Genomic DNA, 19,648 nt, shown 5'->3' on the forward strand with positions numbered 1-19,648 from the left:
TGTGTAAAACCTCATTTGGTTTCATCGCTTCAGGGGCAACGTCCCCGTTTCTGTGTCAGACCGTTAGAATATACACTAACCAGGCAAATAACTGCAAAGGGGTTTGGTTTCTTCACCAGGTATAACAATAAATCCCTTTTGATTACAGACTCGTGACTTGTACCTCATTAACACAGTTACTGTATAAACATTGGATGTACAAAGATCTAAACATGTTTCTTCTGCTTGGACACGTGATGCATAAAGGAATGAGGCCTCTTCTGAGGTTATGGGGCGTTTGTCCATATTCTGACCACAGATCAAACTGGTGACCGTTTGCACTTCGTCCTCTTTCATTCGTGCTGCTTGAAAAAGCATCCAAGTGCAGCGTTCTAATGTGTGATGACAGACAGGTAAGTGCGACTGTTTGGTAACTTTAGTGACCTTAAATCTTGAGCTTCCGTCGATTCCCTGTGTTCCATTAGCACTTCTGTGTGATCGCATAATAAGGCTCATGTAAAGTATCCAGATGGGAGTTTTAGCTCAAATAACTTTATCTTGTCACAGAAAAGACAACAGTAAAAAAAGACAGAACAAACTATGTTTGAGATTCCAATAAGAAGAACTTGGATGTGCTTTGAAATGATTCCGCCCACATTCTGCTTATATAAGCTCTCATTTCAAAATGAACCAACAAGCAGAGTCTGGTGCTCTCCTCAGAAAATCTAAAGCAACAATGACGAGCGCTTCCTTTAATTAATGCAAATGCAAGCTGTCACAAAACAGAGTATACTTTTCACAAGATCTATTAGAGGAGAATAAATGGATCAGTAATTACCATTTTCACAGCATTTTCGAAATAGCTATGCTGAGCCTCCATTACGTCTGCTGCTCATTCATACAATATCTTAGCAGAGCAAACAGAGAATCACTTCTCCAGGAGTGTGTTTGGTGACAGCGAGTCCCAGAATAAACATCCCAGGTTGAAATGCCTCAACTAAGGGTCATTATCATACTCATTTAGCAGCCAAGGAGTCACAGCAGCCTTGACCCTTTCTGTCAGAGATTCTGAAGCTGTTACAACCACAAACTGACCTTAATATATCTGCCCGTGGTGGAAAGGGTTGTTGATCAATATCATCGATGAGTAAAAATTCAGGCAGACAAAACTTGTTTTCCAGCCCAAACATTGCTTCCACTCCAGTGAAGCCTGACACCAATATTCCCCATATACAGTGCTTGTATTATCTGAAATAAACACAGAGGATGTTGCTAAAGGCCAAAAACAATAAATATGACAAATCAGGGACTTAGTGATTGATGGATTCTGGTTAAAATGCTGGTTTCTAATAATTGTTCTGTACAAACTGTCAAATGGTAAAAAATCCATTTGTGTGTTTTTTTAAATATATAAAAATGTTCGACCAATCCACTAATGCATTAGCCCCAGAAAAGCAGTATGAATATTACTGTAAACAGTAGTCCAACGTTTTGCCTCTGTAATTATACTTGTTAGGTACAAAGTGGAGGAGGACCAACTACTAGAAAGGCTGTTTAAAGGCTGCAGATGGTCCAGCTCTCAGTAGAAATGTTCTACAATCAGACTGTGAGTGAGGATATTTTTAGTAAACAACTGGACACCATTACATTTAATACCAGGCTTTACTAATAGCAAACTTTCATCCAAAGGCTGGATTTAAAATAGACTGTGGCCACATATAATTATAATCACAATCCACAGTATGATTACATGGATTCTGAGAATTATTAGCTCTATTATTTAAAGAAAAATAAACTGCATACATATATTGTAGGTTGCATTCATTCCATCTCCTTACTCTCCTGCCTCAAGGACAATTATTTTCACCTTAGGAAAAGACAGAAGCAAATAGAAGCAGCTGCATTTAAATAAAGTTGATCACGTCTCTGTGTCATTGAAATGCATCCTCTAGAATCTAGACGATGGACGTGAAACTACTCAGTCTGCGCTGACCAATCAGCAACAGGCTGCAGAGAAAGGGGCGTGTCTCTTCGGTACAGCACTTCCGGGTTTTTCCTGTTTATTCCTCCCTAGACATCCCACCTGGCTCCTCAACAAAGAGCCCGTAAGACGCACTTCGAAATGTTATAAATAAAAAAAATAAAAAACGCCCTTCAAAATAAGAAGGCTGAGCAACTTCCGGGACGAGCGGGGATCAGGAAAACCTGGTTCGGCAGCGTTAGCCTGGTATCAAGGTCATCTTTAGCCGCTCACCGCCTGTAACATTAGCACCGTCATCAAACGCACTGATGGATAGTGGAAAAAAGCTTTTAATAGTATTTTAGTAAGTTATAGCTTAACAACCTTCAACACAACTACTGCACACAGAGAAGAATTGGAGACTTTTAAAGGAATATAATGTTGCTATAGAGTGGCTAGCTGCTAGCCGCTAACTGCTAGCACTGTCCAGCATCAGCTGAGCTCGTGTTCCTGTGTAGCTTATGTCAACTACAACACGTGGGGACAGGACTGATCATCTGCACCAAATATCCCCGAGCGGAGGAACAAGCACCATTGAGTTGACGGAGGAGAACGTCCAGCTCTTCAGGCAGGGTGAGTGGCTCCTGTAGGAGTTCTGTTTCTTGCTTGGATTTAGCTGCGTGTGTCAGTCTGACTCCATCTGCTTCAGTTCTTGTTTAAACAGAAAATAAGCATGTGAGATTGTGACTGTTGTGTCCTGTAGAGCTGGGTTGCTTGTATTTCAGGTCATAATGATGTACATGTTTATTTGAACCAGTGCCATGTTTTTAAATAACCTGGACATATGGTTTTAATTTGGTGCAGCTCAGTGTAGATTGTGTAGAAGCTTTTTCACTTTACAACTGCAGACAGGGACCTGGATGTGTGTCATAAAAAAAGCTTTCTGTCAGTGAAAATGTATGAAGGAAAAACTGTGCTGAGTCATGAACAGAACCGTGGCGGCTGAACTTCAGAGGCTACAAGATCGAAGACATTTGAAAATAGAGTTCATTAAAGATTCAGTTAAAAATTAGTGTTCTATAACGCAGTCGCTCTTTGTTTTCACTCTGTCAGCTGCAAATCTTGTCTATTGTTATTGCAGAGCAGCTGTTGTGCTCTTGCTTTAGCTGAGCCTGTTTGCTGGAGGCGCAAATAAACACAGAAATGTGTTTTTATGGCTTTCTAAGTGGATTGTCATTGTTATTAATAATAGGGCGGGTTTTCAGAGGCTATAGTTGCAAACAATAACAACCTTATTCGCATTTCTTTGGCTAATCAAATGTTCACAGTAGAGACCGTGACAGTGAGACTAACTACTGCATAACGCCATGCTCTTGTTTGGGTGAAATTGGGTATTTGAATTTAAAATGCACAGCGGGGTCTCCCATATCTTATTAAATGAACCTTGTGCCATGAAATATAAAGCAGCTTCATGCACAAAAACTACTGCCAGTGTTTATCCTACTATTAAGGGAATAAAGACGACGATAAATACAACAAAAATAAGCAAAGGCCAAAATAGTGCCAGTGCAGCAAATCATGAGTAATAGAAAAAGTCATTTCCAGTCAGTCTGACTTATCAAAGCATTTCAGGGAAGAGCTGCATGTTCTATTAGGTTTCCCACTAGATGTGTTACGAGGAGGTCAACAGAAATTGTGTTTATTCAAAACCTGCCTGTTCAACATGCAGGCGAAGAGGAAGCAGTGTCAGAAAACCTCCGACCCTCAGACGATGACAGATATGCATGAGCAGAGGATGATTAAGGACACAGGCACAGGCTGAGGACAAAGACAGGAACGGCGCGTGAGCTTGTTCCACTGGCCGGCTGCCACCGGCCCGGGGCAGAGTCAGACCACGGCTGCCACGAGAGCGGCCGACGGTTCAGCCCAGCCAACTAAACCGGAAGTTAGCACCACGTTGCTGCTTCTACAATAGAAAAGAAACCAGCACCACGCTCTAATCTCTACAAGGCAGGTACAACTTTGAACCCATCATCTTTATTATGGGGCCAAAAGCTGGATTCACAGAAAGGTCAGATTAGCTCAGAATCTACACCAGCGTCCTGCTTCAAGAGGATGATTTCATACTTCTCTTTGCACCTTGATCTCCTTTTGAGGGTGTTGAGGTCTTTGACCTGCAGCAGCGACACATTATCAGCAAGAATCTGCCTTAGATTGACTGAAATAAAAAATAAAATAACATTTAAAATATAATAAACACCGTCCTTGGAATTCAGCACCTCTCCCACGTTGTTCGTCCACATTGATTTGGCTGAATGAGAAAGGCAAACGCTCACATTTGATTTAGGATGGTGCTGTATGCAGTCATGCATCCACACACAGAACAAGCAGCAGCACTGGGTTGAAGCTGCTCAGCACAATGTAACATGAACATGAGGAAGAGTTTTATGCCCGCTGTGGTCTGTGCCTGCGTGTTTTCAGTTTACTGTCCATCATTCAGAAGGTTCATCTGTCATCCTTATTAATATGGTGTCGATTTGGACTCAGTCATCACATTTGGCAGTGAGTGGTCAAGGTCAAATGTTACTGTGACCTTATGTCTAAGTATTTATGTGATGTCTTCAAATTAATTCAATGATTGGATTTCGGTGGTCGACTCCTGTTTGTCCAGATCTCATCAGCACCTTCCTCAGAAACGCCTGGAGCCACTTTCATTCGGTTTCATTAAATCTGACACAAACATTCATTCAGACCCAGGTTTGCTCCTGCATGCCATCACCCATAACCTTTAAAAAAGTAGAAAACATACAGTGTATATAATAAAAAATAAGGCTGAGTGTGGGTGGCATAAAAAAAGCACTTTCACACACAAGTAGGTGATAAAAAATAAAATGGACCAGGAAACATAAAAATACTTTCTGCACAGCTGGCGTGTTCAGAATGCGGCCCATTATTTCACCCTTTGGGGCAGTTGAAGGAGAGATACTACAGTTTCAACCACTAATGCACCATGAGAAGCTGCACAGCTCCTAACGTACGGCGGCAGATCTGACTTCACTGCCAGCGAAGGAGACTCGTAACAGGTACAGTCAAATGAATCCCTTTGTAAATAACTAATGCTGCTGCTCAACACCAGTTTAGACGAGGTGTGAAATGTTTGTGCGACCTTTTCTACTAAGTCCAACCATAATGTTGCTCTGATGTTGATCTGACGCGGAGCATCGATCAGTCCGTAAACCTTTAGTCACAGACTGGACGTTTTGGTGGAGTGTTAGTGGTCGTACATGGTTTTTGGTGCTTTGAGGTGTTTCCTTCTATTCCGTTGTTGTTAGTGTTAAATCATCGGCAGGTTGTTTCGTTTCCATTGATGCTGCTTTATGGTCATTACCTGCTCTGACCTACTGGACGGTACAGACATTCACGGAAAGGCAGGTTTTTAATCCATTTTCATATCATTCCCTAATGGGCTCTTCCAGATTACTTTGTCTGAGTTAAAATGTGCATAAGCAGAGGTCAGATCGTTTGTCATCACATAAATATGGGCTAATAGTTTGTTTATGTGAGCCGATCGCTGCCGCCTGCTCTGGTGCTGAAGGCAACGGAGGCCAAACTGCGCTGGTTTTACTGTAACGCTGAGGCGATGATGAAGACGTCCATCCGGTCTTTTGAGGCTGAGTCCCTATGTTCTCGTTAGAGGTGAACTTCTCTTTAGGACAGGCTGGTGTGGTGGAACTGGGAGTCACGCCTGAGGCGCTGGCTCCCAGCTCGCTGCCCACTTGGAGGTGAATATGTAAATTGTGTGGGTTTTTTTCTGACTGAATGAGACACAAGGGATCTGCAGCCTCCCTGACTCAAATCAATGGAAATGCATATGATTCCATGTGCAGATACACTGTGTAAATATATACAATGATCCAATATGTTGTTACTACAACTGAACCTGCAGGAAGCTGAAATATCTGCCGCAGACATGTAGGTGGGTGGTTTGAGTTTTATTTCACTGAACGTGAACCTGTTTTTTTTATGACTTAATGACCCTTCTTAGAATTAGCATGAATATTTGTGAATACAAATAACCCACCACAGCTCCTGGCTTCATGTTTATTTATACTTTGTCAGTGTTTGACTGCTTATTATCAGGTTTCAGCAATTTAAAATGTAAAGACAAAATATAAATAAAGATAAACAGACTTGATGAACACAGAAATCATCGCTTGCAGTAGAAATCAGAGGATGTTGAGATAAATGGTGGAAATGTTTTTTATTTACACCCAAGTCCAATATTTACATTCCATCCATAGAAGTAAACACAAAAGAGCAGTTTCTCTGTGAGAGAATAAAGGCGGTAGATTTTGTCGGTTTAACGTTGGTCATGGAGCAAGTTTGAGTGAGAATCTAGAAATAGCTCCGCTTTCAGCCGCTCAGTGTGGAAGGACGCGTTCTATGTGATGGTGTGCAGTGTGTAAAGCTCTTAACCTTTCCCGCTTTGCTGCAGCATTTGAAAGCAGCAGATTCACCCACACCCACATTTTCTGTCACCTACATCCGAACGTTCTGCTTCATCCACAGCTGCCTTGTGACAAGCATCCGGGAGTCAAATGCACATAGAAAAAACACTTTACTTTTGTTTTTAATTCAATTGACACCAATTTAAAACCGGTTGTTATCCTTATTCTGCTAAACACCCACAAACTAAGTGCTCCTGTAAAGTAATGAGTGTGTATGAAAACACACAGATCGTGTGTTTTGGTCTGTTTTGCTGTTTATGCGTGAGCTTCACTGACTGACTACAGGCTGGTTCTGGCAGTGGCACTGGTGAGGTCCACAGGAAACTGCAGTAATTATGGAACCCCGCCTGATAAAGTGACTAATTGAAAGATGTGTGTGTAGATACAGGGCTGGGCAGTGTTCACTTTAGAGCGTGACGCCCAGATAAGTCACTGTCTCCTCTCTGGAGCGTTCGGGTCAGAAGATACGGAGCCGAACCTGCCTCTGGGAGCGGAAAAAAATATATTCAAACGTAAACTTCAGATAACAGACTGTACTTGGATCTAGTGCAAATTAGTTTATTAGAAATTCTTCATTAAAGACAAAGATAGAGCCCAGATAACCGGAATGTAGGGACAGATGGCAGAAGCTGTCAAACGCTTTTCTTCTGGAAACCAAGAACATGCAGCAGCTTTTATTCTAGTTTGCTGAAGCCCATTACAGATTTAATGAACCTGAGGTGAAGGGATTCAAATGTAAATGTACTGTAACAGCTGAGCAGGCGTTCTCCACGTGTTCTCCAAGCGTTCAGCGTTGTTCAGGTGTCGTTCAGGTGTTCTCCAGGTGTCGTTCTCAAGGCGTCATCCAGCCGTTCTCCAGGCGTCGTTCTCCAGGCGTCGTTCTTCAGGCGTTTTAGGTGTTCTCCAGGCGTCGTTCAGGTGTTCTCCAGGTGTCGTTCTCCTGGTGTCGTCCTTCAGTTCAGGTTTTCTCCAGGCGTTGTTCAGGCATCGTTCAGGTGTTCTCCAGGTGTCGTTCTCCAGGTGTCGTTCTCCAGGCGTCGTTCTCCAGGCGTCGTTCTCCAGGCGTCGTCCTCCTGGCGCCGTCCTCCTGGCGCCGTCCTCCAGTTCAGGTGTTCTTCAGATGTCGTTCTCAAGGCGTCATCCAGCTGTTCTCCAGGCGTTGTTCTCCAGGCGTCGTCCTCCTGGCGTCGTCCTTCAGTTCAGGTGTTCTCCAGGCGTCGTTCAGGTGTTATCTAGGCATCGTTCTCCAGGCGTCGTCCTCCAGTTCAGGTGTTCTCCAGGCGTCGTTCTCCAGGTGTCGTTCTCCAGGCGTCGTCCTCCTGGCGTCGTCCTTCAGTTCAGGTGTTCTCCAGGTGTTGTTGAGGTGTCGTTCAGGTGTTCTCTAGGTGTTGTTCTCTAGGCGTCGTCCTCCTGGCGCCGTCCTCCAGTTCAGGTGTTCTTCAGATGTCGTTCTCAAGGCGTCATCCAGCCGTTCTCCAGGCGTTGTTCTCCAGGCGTCGTCCTCCTGGCGTCGTCCTTCAGTTCAGGTGTTCTCCAGGCGTCGTCCTCCTGGTGTCGTCCTTCAGTTCAGGTTTTCTCCAGGCGTCGTTCAGGTGTTCTCCAGGTGTCGTTCTCCAGGCGTCGTTCTCCAGGCGTCGTTCTCCAGGCGTCGTCCTCCTGGCGCCGTCCTCCAGGCGTCGTCCTCCAGTTCAGGTGTTCTTCAGATGTCGTTCTCAAGGCGTCATCCAGCCGTTCTCCAGGCGTTGTTCTCCAGGCGTCGTCCTCCTGGCGTCGTCCTTCAGTTCAGGTGTTCTCCAGGCGTCGTTCAGGTGTTATCTAGGCGTCGTTCTCCAGGCGTCGTTCTCCAGGCGTCGTTCTCCAGGCGTCGTTCTCCAGGCGTCGTTCTCCAGGCGTCGTCCTCCAGTTCAGGTGTTCTCAAGGCGTCGTTCTCAAGGCGTCGTCCTCCAGGCGTCGTCCTCCAGGCGTCGTCCTCCAGGCGTCGTCCTCCAGGCGTCGTTCCCCAGGCGTCGTTCCCCAGGCGTCGTTCCCCAGGCGTCGTTCTCCAGGCGTCGTTCTCCAGGCGTCGTTCCCCAGGCGTCGTTCTCCAGGCGTCGTTCTCCAGGCGTCGTCCTCCTGGCGTTGTCCTTCAGTTCAGGTGTTCTCCAGGCGTTGTTGAGGCGTTGTTCAGGTGTTCTCTAGGTGTTGTTCTCTAGGTGTTGTTCTCTAGGTGTCGTCCTCCAGGCGTCGTCCTCCAGGCGTCGTCCTCCAGGCGTCGTTCCCCAGGCGTCGTTCTCCAGGCGTCGTTCTCCAGGCGTCGTTCTCCAGGCGTCGTTTTCCAGGTGTCGTTCTCCAGGCGTCGTCCTCCAGTTCAGGTGTTCTCCAGGCGTTGTTCAGGTGTCGTTCAGGCGTTCTCTAGGTGTCATTCAGGCGTCATTCAGGTGTTCTCTAGGTATCATTCAGGCGTCGTTCAGGTGTACTCTAGGTGTCATTCAGGCGTCGTTCAGGTGTTCTCTAGGTGTCGTCCTCCAGGCGTCGTCCTCCAGGCGTCGTCCTCCAGGCGTCGTTCCCCAGGCGTCGTCCTCCAGGCGTCGTCCTCCAGGCGTCGTTCCCCAGGCGTCGTTCCCCAGGCGTCGTTCCCCAGGCGTCGTTCCCCAGGCGTCGTTCCCCAGGCGTCGTTCCCCAGGCGTCGTTCCCCAGGCGTCGTTCTCCAGGCGTCGTTCCCCAGGCGTCGTTCCCCAGGCGTCGTCCTCCAGGCGTCGTCCTCCAGGCGTCGTCCTCCAGGCGTCGTTCTCCAGGCGTCGTTCTCCAGGCGTCGTTCCCCAGGCGTCGTTCCCCAGGCGTCGTTCCCCAGGCGTCGTTCCCCAGGCGTCGTCCTCCAGGCGTCGTCCTCCAGGCGTCGTCCTCCAGGCGTCGTCCTCCAGGCGTCGTTCTCCAGGCGTCGTTCTCCAGGCGTCGTTCTCCAGGCGTCGTTCTCCAGGCGTCGTTCCCCAGGCGTCGTTCCCCAGGCGTCGTTCCCCAGGCGTCGTTCCCCAGGCGTCGTTCCCCAGGCGTCGTTCCCCAGGCGTCGTCCTCCAGGCGTCGTGCTCCAGGCGTCGTGCTCCAGGCGTCGTGCTCCAGGCGTCGTGCTCCAGGCGTCGTGCTCCAGGCGTCGTTCAGGTGTTCTCTAGGTGTCGTTCAGGTGGCGTTCTCCAGGCGGTGTTCTCCAGGCGGCGTTCTCCATATGTTCTCCACATTCACTGCCACAGAGGGAGGATTGTCCTGTCTGCATTGGAGGCTTGGTTTAAACGCTGTAGGTGCTTGTACGTCCTACGTTCTGCTGGACACTCGTCATCAGCGGTTGAAAACGTTTGCAGTGTTTCAGTTCAGCGGTTTTTGACACATTAGTCGTCAGCAAGTTCTTCACAGCGTAAAGCACTGACGCCACACATTAAATCCACCTTACTTGGCTTTTAAACAGGCTGCTGAGCCGTCACTTTCTCCTCAAACACTTTATTTTCCTCATCGGCCTGACTGATTCCCAATCTCTTTGATATCTCCATCATCTTTAGCCTAATTAACATTTGAAAGATAATCAATTATTGGCTTTTAGCGTCCATGTTAAACAGACTTCATCAAGAGGCTGCTTCGCGGTTTATGATGAAATGTTTTGGCCCCTCGTTCGTTTAAACGCGGCGGCCAAACCGTTGAGGAGCAGGGAGTCAGGCTGTGGCCGGGTTCTGCACAGTCAAGTCCATATTTCTGATTACATGCCTTCCACCTGCCAACAGAGCAGCTCATTAAATCATGTGTCTGAAGCTGAATTAGTTGGAGGCTCAGTGTTTGTAGGAATCAGACTTCGTTTGAGCCGTGTGTGTATTTGTATGCGTCTGGACTGAAGCAGAACGTGTCGACCTGCAGTGTGAACGCGCCGGCTATGGAGGCACTGGATCCTCTACGGCTGCTTAATGGGCGCACTCTGACAGCGTGTTCTGCAGTTTGCTGAAATAATGAGATTCAGTGTGTGTGAATATCGGCACATCTGCGTGAGTGTCTCCGATTTACGCAAATGACAACCGCTCTTCCAAACGGACGCGTCCTCCTCTGATCCGGTGCAGCCGCGATAGAAGCTACTGCATTTAATGCGGTTGTTGGCGTTGGACTGGTGTCGCCTTGTTATCCTACACGCTAAAAACATGATCCTCCAGGAATGGCTTGTGTGGCGACTCGACTGTAGCCGTATCCACTGCTAAACCTGAGCGCACAGACGGAGGCAGAGTGTCCTCGCTCTAATTTGTCTCAAATATTTGGCAGCCAGAGTTCATATTTGTTCCAGGCACAAAGCCACGCGTTCGCAGCAAATGTCACCTTGGCTCCAGGACTGCGTTAGGCCCATTAAACGTGTTCTGTTTATTAGACCTTTTTAAAGCGTGTTCATTGTGCGTGGCCCTAGTGTTCGTCAAAAGGCATCTGATGACGGTGAAGTAATGAGAAACATCATTTCTGCTTCACTAGTCACTGACGCGAACCCTCCATGTAATGAACTTCATTCTGAGCCTTTAAGAAACTTTACAGCTCACAACTCACAGCTTTGTCCAAGTTGTATGAATTTCATCATGGCAATTCATGTGGCAATTCATTATGTGTCTGCTGTTCGCACTCCAGACACGGTCTTGATGAGTTGGCAGATGGCTTCCTGGAGTCTCCTCCAAACTGGATGAGGGAGAGTCTGGTGATGCTCACCATCACATGGAGCCACGCGTCCCATAGCTGCTCGCTTGGATGAAGCTCACCGCATCAGTACTTCATCATCCTGGTCATTGTTCTGTACCAGCAGGGACCCGGGTCCAGGCTGACGGGTTTATCTAGGCCAGTACCTCACAGCAGCCGTGGTGCCGTCGGCCAAGCCGCGGAGGTCTGTGCACTTCTCAAAGAATACGCCTCCGTCGACTCCCTGGCCGACCATCAAACATGTCTCCAGACTCTTTCATGCCTGTCTCATGTGCTCAGTGTGAGTTCGCTTTCATCTGTGACGGGACCCAGGCACCAGTGAACCTGCCAATTCTGATGTTGGCTGGTGAGTGGAAATAGAGCTGAACAATGCGCTGCTGTGAGCACAGATCATGCCCTCACGCCAGCCTCATGGAGTCTGTATCTGACAAGAAGCGTGCACAGCAGGGGGCCAGGGTCATTTCATGGGCCTCGCTGCTCCTCTTGTCAGGTTATTGGCCGGTCACAGCCCGTCCCGGTTTCACGCCACGTGTTTCAGTCACGTAGCTGAATTACAGCCCGATCGGGCTCAGTGCTGCTGTAGCAGCAGTGGAACCGTTTCAGAACCACTTTAAGTGAAGCTATTCACTGGCAGCAAAGATGACGTGTGGTGCATGAATAAGCAAACAAATAATAGAGACTTCTCATTTTCCAGCTCTGCTGATAATTTGTTCATCAGACACAATAACAGCGTCTCATTAAGCAAGTTGGTCCTTTTATAAAAAAGTAAGCAATTATGTCCCAATTACTGTATATCAGTGGTCTGTGGATGGAGTCATGCGGCAGCGTGAACCAAAGGCCAGTGGAAGTGCATCGTGCTTAATATCGGCCACAGCTGAATCATTTCCGTGTCACAGAAGCTACTGGCTCATTAGTGAAATAGTGGTGACATTTGGTGCTAAAGCAGTGAATGTCTGATAGAGGTTAATTCAGGAAGTGACTAATAAACCGGAGCCACCCCCCCCTCCCCCCAGTTCTCACAATATTTGCACTCCACACTCTGATAATTATCTGCTGTACTGTAATCTGATGTGAGTGGAAACTAAATGATGCGGTGAGAAAGAAAAGAAAGCGACGTGGACTTTATTGCAGAAGAAACAATCAACAGTGGGAGAAAGAGCTGCTCGCGCCATCGTAGGCTGTCAATAACAGCAGAAAATGAGTAACACAAGGCGCTTTCCTGTAATGGGGCCAAGGACGAAGCAAGGTCCCTCCGTCTAAGCAGCGAAGGCGCGTCCGTGTCACTATCTGAGGAGCGCGGCAGTCGTTTGCACCGTGATCAGGCCGGAGGCGAGAAGGTGCTGCACCTGCGTGGAGTCGGTTCCACCGGAGCCGCTTTATTGGTCACGATAGCAACAGCGACGCAGTGCGCACGTGCATGCTTGTGTGTGTGCGTGCGTGTGTGTGTGCGTATGTGTGCGTGCGTTTGAGCGCGCACGCGTGCAACGTGCATGCTTGTGTGTGTGTGTGTGCACGTGTGTATGTGTGCGCACGTGCATGCTTGTGCGTGTGTGTGTGTGTGCGCGCGTGCGTGCACGTGCATGCTTGTGCGTGCGTGCACGTGTCCGTGCGCACCAATCGGTGGCCGGCAGCTAGAGCAACATTAACACACATCTGTGATGAGAGTGGGCAGCGGCTCCGTCTCCATCACTTTATGCCTAAAAACCCTTTGTGTGGGCGCTTGTTGTTCGGCACCAGCGAAACCTCAGAAGTTGACACCAAACTCAATTCACCGTGCTCTAATTTAAAAGCTTGGAGGAGCTTCGTCGTTCTCAGGAATCTCAAGGGACGAGACGTTAACACTTCAGTGAACCGCAAAGGACGGAGTGTTTGTGGCCGACAGCTGATTGGCATGAGACTAATCCTCCAGTGATTTGACCTTTACAGCTAGTGGCCCTTAAAACCTCACACAGAAGCAATTATTCATTTATTTTTTTAAATCTGTCTAACAAGTGTTAAAGTAGGATTTTAGTCCTCTTTAACCTCATCTTGATTAATGTACTTTAAAAATTAGCCTCAAGACGACAGAAGATCCTAAAGATAGAGCACTTACTTGTTTATGAATATTGATATTCTTATTAGTGCTATTGTTTTAATAATTTACCAACAATGCATAAGTTACAATGGAGAAGAAAATTGTGGCATTTTTAAAATGATACTTTTGATTTATTCGTAGTCAGTGTTTGATTTATCACCAATAAAATAAGAGGAAAAACTGTGTTGGTATTTTAGAGGTCGCAGGGAATAATAATAAGTTCCAAAAGCCTTTAGAGATTCAGAATATACTGTAAATTTAAATATATTATGCATCATAGACGCACTTCTCAGCTCTCTGGAGGTTTTTCTTACACATCAAAGTGCTTGTTTTTTTCTGAAATAATGAGGGAAGAAAAAAAACGTGAGATTTGCTCATCAGAAATGTCAGTCTTCCGCCGTCATGTTCCATCAGGATGCTTCAGCCTGAAGGGTTGTTTTTCGCCCCTTAAGAGGAAAAGCACAGTGAGCTGAGGCTCCACGCTGAGCAGGAGCCACAATATAAAACACGACCGCTCAGACGGCGTGCAGACGTGGACGCGCTGCTGCGCCACAACATTAACCTGGGAACAACGTTACGGGGCCGAAGAATTTAGCATCACGGACTCACCTCAAGCTTCTTTACTATAGCATCCTGCCTGCCACACACTCGCGCGGTTGCCATGGAAACAAGGAGTCTCCTGCTCTTGTCTCTTTAGAAAGTGCTGCAGCCTTACAGCAGAGAACCCGCCCCTGTTCCAGTGCTCCAAGAATGCAGCATTGTGTAACGCTCTGCTCTGCGCTGCAGAGGAGTCCTGTGCTCAGGTCCAGAATAACTGAAAGTCCTTGAATGCCAATTACATAGTGTTTACACACGCTGGAATAGAAGCCTGCAAAACTAGGTTACAACTATAGTGTTTAATCCTCTCATGTCTGAAAACGCCACACAATGGGATTATTAGCAGAGCGACGCAGCTGTAAACGGAGGCAGGGCCAGGGCAGCGCGAGTAATGCTCTTAGAACAAGCTGCTGATAAAGAATCCAGCTCCACTTCCAGTCAAAGGTCCGACGAACTCGTCTTGAGTTGCAGCTGGCAAACAACGCCTCCAGGGATCCAAGTGTAGGAACACAGAACATAGAAGAGCAGCTTGTGCTGGTGATCAATAACACTCCTGCCCATGTGTTTGGTCAAGGCTTTTCTGGCCATTTTTTTACTTGAAATCATAAGTTGAGACGTTCAGACTTAAATAAATGGCTTTGTCTAAACTACAGCATTTTCATTAACATCATCTACAGGACGTCACTTTCAGAACCTCGGCCCGGATCGACACAGACTGCATGGCTTGTTGAGACATTTGTTTGGAATTGTCACTTTTATTCAAATCCAAGATGCGGATGAGAATTTCTCATTTGGTGCATAAATATATGAAGGCTTCACTGTGGTGCAGAGCGTCTGACAGTCACGCGGTGTTTACCTGTTTTAAAGTGGGCAGACTCACATCTCATTAGCAGCAGAATGGACTTTGCTGTAATCTGCTGACCAGGTCACACGCCTGGAACACAGACAGACGAAGACACGGTTCATTTTCCTGATTAATGTTAAATGTGACAAGTGTCGGCTGGAAATCATAAAAACTGGGTGATGAGATTAATGAGATCACTCCAGCGATTACACAAAGTGCTGTTTGGCTCTCGTTATTTAGGGCCCAGTGAAGACGTCTTAATTCTCCACGCTGTGTTGAATTAACTGGTAGCTGTAAGTGGCATTTCCATGCGTGGAAGGATGACGTGGCTGAACAACACCGACACGGAGCCTGAAACCAAACAGAGCCGGGATTAAAATACAGTAAAGCGAAGCAAAAACAAATTAACCAAACTAAAGGAGCAGCACTTCTTCCTGAAGGTCCAATGATGATAAATAGGACGACATGTGGTCAGAGTGTTAAAGAGACAGATTCTGGCAATGGAATAGTTTTACAGACGCATTCAATAATTAAACCAAATATGTACACGTTTAGCAAAAGTGAAGCTATTGTACGAACACAACTTCAATCGGCTTGAGCCTCATGTTTGATTAAAGATGTGAACTGCTGCACAGGAAGCGTGAGATCTGGGAGAAGCTTCATTCTGTTCAGGGCTTCATGTTGTCGCAGCCGCTTCGTGACTCAACACAGGCTGTGGCTGAATCAGACCTGATGTTCACAGATAACAGCACACGCACCGCTGTGGGAACGCGTCTGTGCCAGTATGTGACTGGGCCGCCATTAAGTGGAGTTTGCTTCTAAACTGGTGACGAATAAACAATAATTATCTGACTAGAAGCTCTTTGTGCTTCAGCGACCACGACTGTAGAGCTTTGATCCACAGCCACCGACTGCACCGTAGGGGGTCCTTTGCATTCAGACCAGCTTAGCAGGAACTCTTGTACTAAACCTATGGAGGATTTAATCCACACACAGATTTACCTCTATGGGAAATAATTTGTGAGACACATCAATCTTGGTACCAATGGGCGTCGTGCTGGCAGTCAAACCCTAATTGACTGACTAAACTTGTTGCCCTGAAACGCTCGCTCAGCGCGTATCGCAGAACAATAGCTCCAATTATGTCAAATAAATAAATAGCCCAGCAGCCTCAGACGCCGTGTAGCCGATTCATTTGGATTGTACCACTGTATATTCAGATCATAAATTGAAGCATCCATCTTGGTTATTATTAGACTGATTCTTCATACATTCTCCAGACGGAGCCACCAGCTGCTTTCAGATGCCTCTGAAATTACCAGGGAGACTTGACATAACCCCTGCTCACGAACGTCTGACATACTGAGTACACTGATAGTGGGTGGGAATACACAGCACCAAATATCCACAGGGGATTTCCCAGCATTCCTGAGTCACTGCTGAGGCTTGGCTGCCGAGCGTCTTACAGCATACGAGCTGTTCCCATCACGGGCTCAATTGTCTGTCAATATAATATACGTTAGTAGGAAAAAAGACTGCGGCATAAATGAGGCGCATCCCATAAAAGGGCTTTACAGTGTTAAATGTGGTTCTAGTTTTTATTCCCCACAGATGTGCTTTTAAGCATTCACTTAATAACGTGTGTGAGGACGCTGATGGATGCCTCCAATAAGACGGCCTGCAGTATTCTCCTGTTTATCAGTCGTAAATACTTTAAATAATCCTCAGTCTGTTGTTGCCAACATTGTGAGCATGTGTTGAAATCCCTGAACAAACAGCAGATTCTATTGTGAAAGTGGAAAAAGCACATTCGTTTCATCAGTTGTTCAAAGCTACGTCAAAGCTCGTCCACCTCATTTATTCCAGGAAGGAATGCTTCATATTTTACATGGAGCATTCAGTCAGAACCGGTTCAGGCCGTATACTTTATAGGCTTGAATTATTGTTCCGAGCTGAATTTTTGCGTTCTTGTCAGATAAGACAACGGCAGCTGTGACTAAAAACAACCTGTCTGTTCAGTGGCATAAGCTTCAATGCGCCACCTCTTGTTTAGTTGGATGAAGTCAAGGCTTGAACAAATTAAACACAGACTTTCTGGGCTGGAAGCTCGTGTACGCGTTGACAGTGTGTTTTAATTGGAGCTATGAAGTTCTCTAGAACTAACTCGAGCTGCTGAACTACAACAATGTAATCAAACTAATGTGATACTAATCATTAAAATGTAATTGATAAGACAGCCTCTGTGGAGACAACGGAATTCAGCTTTATCCTTGTTTCATAAATAACGACAGTCTAAAGTGTAAATCCGTCTGCAGACTCTTTATTTTCCAGCTTTCTATTTCCAGTTGTTGCTTGAACCCAGCAAACGTAGGAGAACAAAAGTGAGTTATGGTTATCAGTCTCCTCCCAATGTGAGAAAGATGTTTTTATCATTATTAAAGGCTCAAACATCAAAGAGGGCAGCGGCCCCCCACTGTTTCTGTGGGCTCCGTCTACTGTATGTACCAGAAAATCCCATCTGCACGACGCCGTAATGAAGCAGCAGCTCCGTTCAGGTGCCACTTCAGGGGCCGCGCTGTGATTCCTGCCTGTTCCCTGTTCCTTCATTATCGCGTCGGTTCCACTCCTGCCCAGCAGGACGTGGAAAACAAGTGGACCTCTCGAGTCCTCAGGTCAAATCAGGGTTGAAAATGCATCACATTTTAATTAGCGTATTTTTGTCATATTTTACTTTTATCGGTTTAACTCGAGGCAGGTTTTACCCAACGAGACCCATTTAAATGAGCTAAACACGTAAAAGAAGAGTTGCAGGTGCTGGATGACAACAAGCTCATCACGAATCTGCCCACCACACATTCCTTTAGTCAAAGAAACAAGAATCTGAGCTGTTTTATTAATTCAACGCCCATAAAGCACTGGGGATCTGCTTGTTTTCTAGCACACGACTACCAACGGAATTAAGCTCATTCATGGGGAAACTTCTAAACAAACGCTTCGTCTCTTTATTTCCAGTGTTTGACGTATTGAATAGCTTGAATTTCATATCACTAAAGAAAACAAATCGCCCAAAGGCTCCGCATTCCCCGCAATTCTCCGCGGTTCAGAGCAATTACCAGCGCGGCGGAGGCCTCGTCTGTCGGCGCATCACAGGCTGTTTGGGAAAACTGGGTCAAAATGAGGCGAAAGATGTGAACGTGTAAAACACTCACCTATGCTCATTCAGCGGCGTCAGGCTCCGGGATTGATTGAACTGCACAGGGCGTCTAACTGCAGGCAGAGAACATTTATGGTTTGAGTTTCTGCTAGAAACGTGTTTCATTGAGCATCACATCAATGGCTTTCAGGCGAGATGCGAGAGATTAAACATGTTAAGGAAATTTTAACCAAATATTCCTCTCCACGCTGCTTTGATGGATAAATTCCCATTTTATTTTATTGCTATCGGTGGTTAATTCAAAAACAAATCCAAGGCACGGACGGCTTAACGCCGCTGCTGAACAGCACTCACGACTCCAGCGAGCAGCAAACGGCTGCAGTCAGTTTCAGACTCAATGTCCTGAAACCCCTTTTTGCCTTTTTATGGTGAAATGATCCTGGTGCAGAACTTCCCGTCCCTTATTGTTGCGAGGTGATGTCACTTTGGCGTTCAGGTGCCCCGTTGCTGATGTGTCTGTGGGCTGACCCGCGGGTCGCAGCCAGTTCTCAGGAGACGCAGAACCTCTACCTTTATCTAATTACGCGACAGCTTCAGGAGGGAGCGCCGCCTCTCCCTCGTCGCGTCGTGGGGCCTAATATCGCATTCCTTTTCATATCCAATCTTTTTGTTCAAAGCAGTGCTTTAATGTTCACTGCACCCTCATCGGCAGCGCTGGCAGAGCGGGACGCGGCGCCGGCGCCGAGCCGGAGCAGAGGCCGGCACTCGCTGAGCTTCTCCTATCGCACCTATTGAACGATGTGTCGAGCAGATTGCATCACTGCCTGTTTAGGCCCCTTCTAATGTTTTTCCTATGTGGGGCCTCTTTGGCTCGGAGCATCAAAAGGATTGTAGGGTGTGTGTGTGTGTGTGTGTGTGTGTCTGGGAAATCGGTGTGTGTCTTTGATCTTCCTTTAAAACTACAGATTTGTATCGGAGCATCAGAATTTTTGCCTGTCATAACCAAAGCGAGTAATGACTCCTATTAGTCCAACACACTGGTTCTGCCTCAGAGGCTTCAAAGGCTAAATTAAACGCAGTAGATAATCTATATTTCCTCATTTGAAGAGGGCGTGTGTGTGTGTGTGTGTGTGTGTGTGTGTGTGTGTGTGTGTGTGTGTGTGTGTGTGTGTGTGTGTGTGTGTGTGTGTGTGTGTGTGTGTGTGTGTGTGTGTGTGTGTGTGTGTGTGTGTGTGTGTGTGTGTTAGTAGCTTATCCAGTACAGTTTTCTTCTACAGTTTTTTCACATCTATATATTGAGGTGCTTGAAAACATTCCAGTGCAAAATCTGTCAACTTCACTTTGATGGTTAATCATCAACAAGCTGCAAAAGAAGGATCCAGTCAGCAGGAAACCCACCTAAAAGCACCTTCTGCTGTTTTATTCTGGCACTAAAGCTTTACAGCAGCAGTTCCTCCGCGTCCCTTCTAATGTCGCCACAATAACATCTACTGTTGTGATATCAATTTTTTACATCAAATCTGACACAGTCACAGAGGAGTTGATACGAGGACAGGCAGTATTAACCCTTGAGCCTCCGGCCCAGCAGGGAGCCACCGGCTGATCATGTACAGTATTGAGGTCACGTCTCAAAGGCTCCAGTTCAGCAGAATCATAAGTGATAAACAATAATGAAAAATTCAAAGCAGATCAAGGTAAAACTCCAGTTGTTGTGAGCTTAAACGTTCTTTTCAATCCAAGAGGAGAGTTTTTTTTCTGTAAAACAGTTTGATACATTTTTAATGAAGACAAAACTGCAGCAGTGACACAGTTAGAGCGAAATCACAATATGAAGATGTGGAAACAC

The 19,648-nt window shown here is 46.5% G+C and overlaps 1 protein-coding gene across 1 annotated transcript in view; it reads left to right on the forward strand.

The window, feature by feature from the left end:
* Window positions 1-2,048: 2,048 nt before the first annotated feature.
* The window catches only part of bbox1 (butyrobetaine (gamma), 2-oxoglutarate dioxygenase (gamma-butyrobetaine hydroxylase) 1), a 95,043-nt gene continuing 77,443 nt past the window's right edge, over window positions 2,049-19,648 (forward strand). Inside the window, exon 1 of the mRNA XM_055507574.1 lies at window positions 2,049-2,572. The gene's annotated coding sequence lies outside the window, so the exon portion shown is untranslated. The remainder of the gene's footprint in view (window positions 2,573-19,648) is intronic.

This window comes from Betta splendens, chromosome 3 (assembly GCF_900634795.4).
Source record: "Betta splendens chromosome 3, fBetSpl5.4, whole genome shotgun sequence".
Classification (NCBI taxonomy): Eukaryota; Metazoa; Chordata; class Actinopteri; order Anabantiformes; family Osphronemidae; genus Betta; species Betta splendens.